This window comes from Tripterygium wilfordii, chromosome 11 (genome assembly GCF_013401445.1).
Source record: "Tripterygium wilfordii isolate XIE 37 chromosome 11, ASM1340144v1, whole genome shotgun sequence".
Classification (NCBI taxonomy): Eukaryota; Viridiplantae; Streptophyta; class Magnoliopsida; order Celastrales; family Celastraceae; genus Tripterygium; species Tripterygium wilfordii.
This window is the reverse complement of record NC_052242.1, coordinates 6,326,209-6,333,525: the sequence shown is the minus strand read 5'-3', so window position 1 is coordinate 6,333,525 and position 7,317 is coordinate 6,326,209. Positions and strand designations below refer to the sequence as shown.

Genomic DNA, 7,317 nt, shown 5'->3' with positions numbered 1-7,317 from the left:
CCAATTGACAAAGATATGTACAAGGAGATGTAGTGAAATCAAAGGAAGATAGGACAAACCATGTAAATGCCAAGATGAAATATGTAATAATTCAAAGATTCCACCAAAACTGCCCCAGTTTTGGTGTGCACCCAATTAACAATGATCAAATCTGACTCGTCTGAGATTGTCTCTGAGTCCTCTATTTCTGCCAACAAACTTCTTACTCTGTTTAATGAACAAACCAATGATAGCATAAAGAGCATCCCAAAAACTGCCCCAGTTTTGGGTGCGTGCTCAAATAACTGTCATCTGATCAGGCAACTACGAAGCCGATTTTGTACTCCGCACCAATGTCAATGCAAGACAAGTTAACAACCAACAGACTCATGTCTCAACCTCCTTTCTTCAAACAATCTTCAACCGAAATTTGCAGCCATAATTAAAGTACCCGTAAGGGTTTTCACTTCAATAAAATTTCTTATTGTCCCTAATTTTTGCCTAGAGCGCCCTTTCAGGTTTTCACTCTAGCGGGATTTTTTTGCCTAGAGCACCCTTTTCGGGTTTTCACTCTAGCTTTTTTTTTTCTTTTTTCTTTTTTTTTTTGTCCCTAATTTTTGCCTAGAGCGCCTTTTCGGGTTTCACTCTAGCGGGATTTTCTTTTACGGCATAATACCGCCTGAGAACATCGGCATTTACTGGGTGAGGCAAATCATCTCCGTCCATCTTTGTCAAAATTACCGCTCCACCGGAGAATGCTTTCTTCACCACATATGGTCCCTCGTAGGTAGGAGTCCATTTTCCACGGTGATCTCTTGAGGTGCTGAATCATCTTTAGTACTAAATCCCCCTCCTCTGAAACAACGAGGGACGCACTCTCTTGTGATGTGCTCTTATCATTCGTCTTGATAAAGTTGTCCTCTACAAAGTGCTCCAATCTTCTTCCCTCAATAAAATTTAGATGTTTCGTACCGGGCTCGGACCCACTCCGTCTCCTCCAAGTTGGCCTCCATCACTACTCTTAGCAAAGGATTTCTACTTCAATGGGAAGGACCCGGCCTCTGTCCATATACTAAAGCAAAAGGACTTTCACCAGTGGATGTACGCACCGAAGTCGGTACCCATATAAAAGCGAAAGGAAGCTTTCATGCCAATTCTTTGTAATTCTCTGTCATCTTCTGGATGATTTGCTTGATATTTTTGTTAGCCGCGCTCAACAGACCCCGTTCATCTTGGGACGAATAGGAGATGAATTATGATGCTTGATCTTGAACTGCTCGCATAAATCATTTACTATCTTGCTGTTGAAATTCGTGCCATTGTCAGTAATGATCCTTTCGGGAACCCCATAGCGACATACAATATCTTTTCTCAAGAAATCGGGCGATAACGTTACTTTGTCACTTTAGCATAAGAATTTGCTTCCACCCACTTTGTAAAATAATCAATTGCAACCAGGATGAAACGATGTCCGTTGGAAGCTTTGGGCTCGATAGGGCCAATAACATCGATACCCCACATTGAAAAGGGCCAAGGTGCTACTAATACCCGCAGAGGGGTTTCACTGGGACATGAGTTTTATCAGCATAAAATCTGGCACTTATGGCATCTGATTGCATATCTAATACAATCTCTTTCCATGGTAAGCCAATAGTAACCTGCTCGCAATATCTTCCTTGCCATTGAATACCCACCTGAATGAGTACCACATATTCCTTCATGAATATCTTCCATAATCTGTTTGGCTTCATCAGTATCCATGCATCGAAGAAGCACAAATCCCGAGCTTCTCTTATACAATACATTTTTATCCAAGAAAAAAGAGCTTGAGAGCCTTCGGATGGTGCGTTTGTCATTATCTGAGGCCTCTGGAGGGTATTCTCCTTTCTCCAAATACTGCTTCACATCATAATACCAGGGTTTGCCATCAGGTTCTGCTACTATATTCAAACAGTGCGCCTGAATTTTTACGCTTCTCAATCCTGATAACCTCTACTTCTCCTCGAGGGTTCCAAATCAAACATAGCTGCCAGAGTGGCCAAAGCATCTGCCATCTGGTTTTCTTCTCTTGGAATATGATCAAATTCCACACAATCGAAAACTTCATCAACTCCTTGATATGCTGATAATACGGGACTAACTGGCATCCCTGGTTTCCCATTCGTCACACAATTGCCTGATCACCAATTGAGAGTCACCATAAACCTGAAGCTTTTTAATCCCAACATCAATGGCAGCTTGAATTCCCATGGCACAGGCCTCATACTCGGACACATTATTGTACAGTTGAAATAAGCTTAGCAGTAAACGGTGTAACTTTTCCTTCTGGAGAAATAGCACAGCCCCAATCCCATTACCAACGATATTAGAAGCGCCATCAAACAACATAACCCATCTGTCAATATCTTTCCGACTTCTCCATTTCTAAGGACAAGATTTCTCCATCTGGGAACCCTGGATTCATAGGCGGAGAGTCATCAATCGCCTGCTCTGCTAAGTAATCTGCTATTGCACTTCTTTTACTGCCTTCCTGAGCAACATACAAAATATCGTATTCTGACAACAACACCTGTCATTTTGCAATCCTCCCTGAAAGAGATGGTTTTCAAAAATATACTTGATCGGATCCATCATCGAGATCAACCAAGTAGTGTGATACAGCATATAGTTGCCTGAGCCTAGGCGCAGCCCATGCCAATGAACAACAAGTCTTCTCTAACATGGAGTAGTTTTGTCTCACAACTGGTGAATTTCTGCTCAAGTAGTAGATCGCATGCTCTATCCCCCCGATGAATCATGTTGCCCTAACATACATCCCATCGAATTGTCCGATACAGTTAAGTAGAGAATAAGCGGGCTCCCAGCAACCGGAGGCATCAAGACCGGTGGATTTTGTAAATACTGCTTGATTCTCTCAAAGGCACTTTGACATTCATCATTCCATTCTGATGGGTTATTCTTCCGAAGTAACTTAAAAATTGGCTCACACGTAGTTGTCAACTGTGAAATGAACCTTGCAATATAATTGAGTCTGCCCAAGAAACCTCTGACTTCTTTCTCAGTGCGAGGATGAGGCATTTCCATGATCGCCTTCACTTTCTCAGGATCCACTTCAATACCTCTTCTGCTGACAATGAAACCCAACAACTTCCCCGAGGTTGCACCAAATGTGCATTTCGAGGGGTTCAACTTCAATTGGTGCCTTCTCAACCTCTTGAACAGCTTCTCCAGGTTAGTCACGTGATCTTCATCCTCCTTTGACTTAGCAATCATGTCATCCACATACACCTCAATCTCTTTATGCATCATATCATGAAATAGAGTAACCATGGCTCGCTGATAAGTAGCCCCGCATTTTTGAGACCAAATGGCATGACTTTGTAACAAAAGGTACCCCATAAAGTGATGAAAGTAGTTTTCTCCTGATCTTCCGGTGCCATCTTGATCTGGTTATATCCTGAGAATCCATCCATGAAGGAGAACGCAAAATGTTTAGCAGTATTGTCTACTAATATGTCAATTTGGGGTAAAGGAAAGTTATCTTTCGGGCTCGCCCGATTAAGATCCCTGTAATCCACGCACATCCGAACCTTACCGTCTTTCTTTGGGACTGGTACGATATTTGCAACCCAATCAGGGTATTTTGCTACAGCAAGGAATCCTGCATCAAATTGCTTTTTTACTTCATCTCTAATCTTCAAAAGCATTCCGGCTTCAATCTTCTCAACTTTTGCTTCACTGGCAGACAATCTGGTTTTAATGGCAATTTATGGACCACTATGTTGTATCAAGTCCTGGCATATCTGATATGACCATGCAAAAACCCTGATATTCATGTAGCAAACCTATCAATTTTTCTATCTCCTCCTTCAAAAGCTGCACCAATCCTAACCTCTTTTTCTGATCTTCAGTTCCCAAGTTAACAACCTCAGTATTTCTTGTGGCTGAACTTTTCTTCTTGGTTAACTTGTTCAACATTTCTGGCGATATCTCAAATTCATCTTCAGTGTCGGAATCAGATTCAACATTGTTAATGGGTGCCCCAAAATCTGGTTCATTCGGTTCATCTTTTTTATTATCATCAAATTTCAGTCCTGTTAAAAATGGAATGTGTGAGATTTGGATTTTTAGAAGTGATGTGTGAAATGAAATGAATAGATGTGAGAATTATGAGCAACGATTTTTGTGTATGATAAGCATATCAGAATCATCAGAAACATGAGAACATGCAAAGGCTTTACTATGCGAATTCATCAAAAGATAAAGTAAAGACATGCTCATTACAAAACCCAATCAGTGGCCATGAGCTGGGTCACAGATCATAGTGCACATGGATATTACTCTTGAAGGCTGGTTGATAGAGACTGGCAATTCAAAACTGTCCAGTTGTTGAGCTTAAACCTGAAGGACATGGCAAGGCTTAACAGCAAAGTTTTGATCATTCCCCATAATAGCAACATGGAATTCCTCAAACTGCTCACATAACTCCCCAAAAATTTCTGACTGTTGGATTGCTATGTTTTCACTTCCGTATCATATCCATGACTGCTACAACATGTGCTCCAGCCTGTGCTGTCCATCTTCTAGTGTTTGTAGCCCCATCTCTAGCCGGGCTATCGCTGCACCGCATGCGATCTGATTGTGGAGATGCTGCAATTACTGATGAGGGAATCACCAGGTGGTGATGCTGAGGGACCCTCTTGGGTCTGCTTCTTTCCAGCAGAAGTTGTTTTCAAATGGTTGATGCTCTGAAGCCATGTCCTTCTTTCTAGCATGGTGACCTGATATCCCAAAGATGCTTGAGGCCGAGGATGGTCGAATGCTTTTGAACAAAAGCAACCTTGTGATAAGCCGTGGGAAAAATAACTTCCCCGCCTTTGTTGGCTTTGTCTCGACAAAATCCTTGGCTTTGAAGATAGATCTTCCCAATACCAAACCACTGCCCTTTATACATACAGTATAAGACTGACAAGAATGTTCCTCGTCGTTCTTGCTCATGGCTAATAGGGCACAGATTTTTCCTGACAACATCATCCAGCAACCACATCTTTGAAGGCAAGTAAGCACGACGTGTAGCGTTGTTGTGCCTATTGTTTTTTCCTCCACACATATCATCAACAATTTTCTGCTTTGACGCACAGATCGGTTGTCGAGATCCAGTGGGCTTATCATCTACTGGTGGATATCCCAAGCAGCAACACAGATCTGCTGTCGTGAATTGAACTTTATACCATCTAGAATGACCTGATAGACCAGTTGATTCCTAGTCCGCTCACTTCGTGGTAGCTCGATGAGAGTGTGATAGAAGGAGCGAACGATCTGAGGATACACCAGTAAGTCATTTCCTGGATCTGGGTCTACTAGAAACAGCAAGGAATGCTCCCTCAAGTAGCGCATCGCCCATTTGTTGAGTGCTTCTCGCTGTACCGTTTCGTCGATTCTACATTCAGTAATAATTTCAGCTTTGTTGAACAACGCAAGGCCTGGACTGTAATCTTGAGGCGATGGTGCGCGAGCGTCTCGGCATAGCTCTTGATCTTTGTGAGAGAACACACTTTTGTCAGGAATGATTGAGATGAAGATGAGAGATGAAGATAGCTCAGAGAGAAAACACACTTTTGCAATTGAGATGGAGATGAAGACGGAAATGGCTCTGCATATACGAAGACATTTGCGGTGCCTGTCACATCAGTACTTACTTTACTGTCACCATCCACTGTTATTTTCCCGCTTGAGGACAACTCTTTTCTTCCTTCTTTTTTTCAACTAAATAATAAAAAAACAAAACTGTCACACTCAACTTTATTTCCCGCTTGAGGACAAACTTTTTTCTTTTTTTTTTTTTTTTTTTCAAATAGATAATATAAAAACAAAACTGTCACACTCAACTATTCATTTCCCGACAAAATTTTTTCTTTCTTTTTTTTTTTTTTTTTTTTTTTTTTTTTTTTTTTCAACTCAAATAAAAATAAAATAGAATAATAAAAAAAACTTTCGCACTCCCCGAGAAATTATGAATATTTGCACAATGAGACAGGGTACATAACGGACGGTCAAGACCTAATCCAAGTAGGATCTTTTAAACCGTCTGATAGGAGATTCCAACAGTGGTAGAGAACACGGCTCTGATGGTGATGATGGTAGTGACGGAGAATCTGACAGCTATGGGGCGGCGAGAGCTGAGAGTAGAAGATGACGGTGATGATGAACATAGATCACAAGTCTCTGGAAGCTCTCTATTGTTGTTGATGCATCCCTCTTGGTTTCCGTCTTTGGTCATGTAATCTTTCAAGCGCTTCATATCTGACAACTTCACTGGCTTTACAATAGATTCCTCTTCTCCTCCTCCCAAGCATCTGTCAATTCGAGTCACTACGGTCTCAGATGACATGATTACTCTCAGATGACATGATTAACACCGGAATCTCTCTCAAGGCAAACGATCCCTTGATTTTCTTCAACAACTCATATCTTGTCATTCCAGGCATACAGTAGTTGGTGATGATCAGATCCACCTTCAAACTACCAACAGAACAATTATTCTCCTCGTTTAAACCCAGAAACTGAAGTACTCTTATTCCACTATCCACCGCAGTCACTTTACAGGAAGTAATCTTAAGCAAACTATTCTATCAACAAGGCTGTCATCGATAGCCAAAACATGAATCTCTTCAGAATCAGACAAAGAATGATCCATTCCAACTCCATCAACAAGAAAATTAAGAGTCAATTTCCTCAAAAACTGCACCAGTATTTTTTGCTGTTCATTCTTCATTGTTTGAGCAACGCACAACTGTAATCTTGTGTAATAAGGATGGCAATGACATGAGTGAAATGGTTTCTTTTTTTTCTTTTTCTTTTTTTTTTTTTCATGCATGACTATGAACTTATTAGTTTGTCAAAATGCAAAAAAAGTGTGTAGTGAATGCATGGTAGTATTAAAAGAACGAGTGTAAGATGTGTATAAACATGTATGAGTGATTAACAATCATGCAAGTATATATGGACATGTATGGATGATTAACAGATGTACAAGTACATATGGACAAGTATGGATAATTAGCAGATGTACAAGTATATATGGGCATATATGAGTATTCAAGTATATATGGACATGTATGGGCCATTATGCTTGTGCATGATCATAACCTAGGCTAACATATATGACAAATGTATAAAGGATGTACATGTATGGTTCAATGAATGTATATACACAGGTATGTATCAAGTACATATAAACATGTAAATGAGGAATAAAGGTACATGGTATTTAAATGTACAAAATAAATAGAGTTAAGGATAGGAGAATCCCCCATTGTTCCTAACAAAATCAGGTTC

The 7,317-nt window shown here is 40.6% G+C and overlaps 1 pseudogene; it reads right to left on the bottom strand.

The window, feature by feature from the left end:
• Positions 1-5,970: 5,970 nt before the first annotated feature.
• Positions 5,971-7,074, bottom strand: LOC120009769 (annotated as a pseudogene).
• Between the last annotated feature and the right edge of the window lie 243 nt (positions 7,075-7,317).